This window comes from Oncorhynchus kisutch, linkage group LG15, assembly GCF_002021735.2.
Source record: "Oncorhynchus kisutch isolate 150728-3 linkage group LG15, Okis_V2, whole genome shotgun sequence".
Taxonomy (NCBI): Eukaryota; Metazoa; Chordata; class Actinopteri; order Salmoniformes; family Salmonidae; genus Oncorhynchus; species Oncorhynchus kisutch.
The window spans coordinates 38909189-38912882 of NC_034188.2; the positions used below are offsets into that span (position 1 = coordinate 38909189).

General features: G+C 35.1%; 1 protein-coding gene across 4 annotated transcripts in view; it reads left to right on the top strand.

Annotated features, from left to right (window-relative positions):
- Positions 1 to 1408, top strand: part of LOC109905282 (glutamate receptor 2) — a 65810-nt gene extending 64402 nt beyond the window's left edge. For all 4 annotated transcript variants that reach the window (XM_031790233.1, XM_031790231.1, XM_031790235.1 and 1 more), the window contains exon 16: positions 1 to 1408. This exon is cut by the window's left edge and continues 629 nt beyond it. The gene's annotated coding sequence lies outside the window, so the exon portion shown is untranslated.
- The last annotated feature ends 2286 nt before the right edge of the window (positions 1409 to 3694 follow it).

The window sequence follows — 3694 nt, forward strand, 5'->3', positions numbered from 1 at the left end:
TGAAAATTTAAGAAAAACTATATGAAAAAATATTTGTATGTATTTTCACAAAAATTGTTGAATATAAACCTATTAATGTGTGAGTATATTGGAAAAAAAATGCTTAACAGCTTGTAGTTCGATATTTTTAAAGCCAAATATGTTGTTTATGGGGTTTGGAATGTTTAAATCATGTAATTTATTACTATTCTAAACTTTCCTATATATCTTATTCTTTAACATTTGGTGTTGATATAAAATACTTAGCAATGCTTGACATTTGAAATCAATCCTTTTCCTATGTTTTTACTTGTTCGAGTGGATGGCACATCTGTTTTTGTATGTTATTTGTTTGCTTTAAAGTATTTTGCTGTTTGTATTTCTTTCTGTCAAGGATCAGGATCGCGGCCCACTTTTTAAGGGAAAAAAGCAGTTTACACTCCATGACACTCCACTACTGTGTTATTGCATACATTTTGCTATGAGAGGAAAATAAACATACGTAAACATGGTCAAAATGGTCGTTTAAAAATGCCAAATAATAAGGGTGCCAAAATGTAGTGCCAGTAGGTATGAATATAGTAGTCTTAATATAATCAGTCACTGTCATCAAGTGAAAGTAGTCAACAGATTTTGTACGTTTTGTTTCTTGGTGTACAGTTTTATGGCTAAGAGTCATATTTCAGCAACTTTTTTTTCTTTTTGTTTTTAAGTTAACTCTACATACTTTGCATTAACCTGAGTGTAAATTAGCATCAGTTGCATGTTGTTACCTCAAATGCATCTAATTTCTTTTTGCCAATGTGCATTTCCATTTTAGTGTGGAAGTTGTGAGACTAAATACTTGAGATGGGAAATAGGAAAGTAGAAATGTATGGATATTTTATGACAAGTATGAGTAATATCCACTAAAACATTACAAACCCTCCTCAATTTATATTTATATTTATATTTTTTTTGTCAATTACATGCAGTACTTATACATGAGGGTCATTTGGCGGTGACGGATTTTCAATATCAATTATTCATAGTAGGATATGTTTCAAAGCAAACATGTTACATTTTTGGATAGAGCACATCCCCCAGTAGCTTTATTAGGTAGGAGCTTTGAAACAGCTTTTACAGACATGCACCTCTGATTTAGGCACACACGGAAGGTTCCAGAAAGACCATTGTTACTTTTGTATTTGAATAACTTGACCTAACATGCGATCACGTCCTCTCACATATGTAAAGGGAGGCACACAATGTACTATTGGTATCACTGTTGCTTTTTTTTTGTAATGAACAGTACAACAGTAAGTTATCTTATCACCCTCATCATTGCATATCCAGACTATTCTCACTGACATTTTCTATATGGAATGTGTGCCAACTTGTTTATTGTTGGGATTCTTTCTAAATAAAAAGTGGCTTTCTCTTGTTATCATTCTGTGTGTTGTGTCTTCACTTTACCAACAGTCTTTAGCATATGTATTGGTGTTTTCTATACCTTGCTTCTGTCAAGACCATCAAAAACAGACATACATTTTGTTTTGTACAGCAGCATCTCAAATATCTTACCAACCTGCAGAACTTTTCCCCTCCAAAACCCACAAGGGTGAAACCCACAACACATTGTTTAGACTTGGCCTTCTGTTTGAATGGAATCAAACAAAATGCCAGCTCAGTGAGCCCACATACTACCGAAGCATTCTCTGAAAGAGTTAATTGCAAAGTTTAAGCATTTGAAATGATCAACAACTTCAGTAATTACGCGTTTTTGTCATTAGATTAAGAGTATATTCATTGAGGATGCCAGAATGTTAATTGCTAAATGACTTTCTGGTACATTTATCATATCCAGGATGAGACATATTTTGTGCAGAGTTCATTATAAGCTTTGTTTTTGTTTGTTTGTTTTGCCCTTGTCTCTAACCCATGCTTTTGAGCTTCTACTACGTTTTTCTATGAGAAAACATTAATTATTACATTATATTATGTTCTAGAGAAAGAGTGAATTAAATAACATCTTTATCAATATTTATTGTGAATATGCCCTTTATATTGCTATTTACACAAATATATATCTGTCCTTTGGTAGTGGTGTCATTTCTACCACTGAGGGCAAATTCCTCAATAATAAAGAGAATGTTAATTTAGTTACCATGGAAACATATTGTGATACTGAAGCATATGGCTGCAGCAGACAGTTGTTCCAGAAGTGATGTCCAGAAGTTGAAGAAAAATCTAGGTAAATATTGCTTGTGTAGAAAACATTTTTATTGTCAGTCATTTCCAAATGACTATAATTTCTTTAATTTGTGTTAGAACTTCAAAACATTTTTTAAAAATATTTGATGTATTTAGTGTCAACTATATGCTAGCTGTAATACTATCCAAAGCATGCTAAGCAGTCTGACATTTTTCTCTAAAAAACATTAGAAGCGTCTTTTCCATCACAGTCATTTCCATCACAAACTTAACTGTGGTGGAAATGTCAGAACATTTCCACCACAGTTTAAGTCAAATACTTGCTAGAAGGAAAAAGGTTGGAAGAGGTTGCTCAAAAACATTGAGATCTCTGCATGACAAACGTCAAACTTGATAAAGCTCAACGGAAAATTGAGAAATACAAAAAAAAGGTATGATCAACTGATGAAGAAAATGGAGGCAAGACTCCCCAAGGACAAAGACAACAGCAAATGAAGGGATCTCCGAAGAATCTGAGAAGGATTTTATTACTTTAAAAAAATGCCATCATTGCAGAGTTAAAGCAAAAGTATCAAAAAATGCACAGTGCCAAGGACAAACAAGTGGCTTAAAAAATGCTCAGAGGCAACATCCTGAGAAAGTTTGGCCTGGTCAAAGCCGCAAACAGAGAATTGGGATTTTCAGCAAAAGCAATGAGAGCAATTGGGAACAGGCCAACACGTCTTCAATACTCCAGGAAAAAGCAGTGTAACATAATTAGCACAGCTACAGAAGAAAACATCACTAGACTCTATGAACGTGACGTCAACAGTAGAGCAACAACTGGGATAAAGGACATAATAATGAGGAACAAGAAAGAAAAAAAGCAGAAGCGCTTCTTGAATGGCACAATTCAGAAAGTTTATCAGAATTTTAAGAGGGAATGTTCAGATTATAATGTCCTATTATGACTTCTGCAATATACGTCCTTTTTGGGTTGTCAATCCAACGGTCCAGGAAAGGAACACGTACCTCTGCAAAACCCACGCCAACCTCCAGTTCATGGCCTACAAACTACAGTATCACAAAGTGATCAGCTGCAGCAACAACGAGAACCTTATTGAGTCTTTGTGCTATGAGAACCTGAAGAAAGAGTGCATGTGCACAGAGTGCTCCCTTTGCCAAGCCAAAGAGTTTAAAACATCTGACTTTGATGCTGGTGAGCAGACATGGGGGTTTGAGTGGAAAAGCAAAGCTGAAGAGAGAGAAGAAAAAACAAAGAAGGAAACATGATCACTGTACATTTGACAGTAAAAGATAAGGTGTGTGGCACACTGCATATTCTACTGGAGGACTTCTCCAAAGGATTGAAAGATAAATTGGGGAAACACGTGTACAACATTTGACACCAATACTCCAAACTGAGAGAATTAAAAGAGAATCTGTAGAAAGTGGAGATCATTCTTCATATTGACTTCAGGTTCAGAGAACTCACTGGGGATATCCTGAAATTTCACAGGGGACATTTTTGCCCCCACCCCCC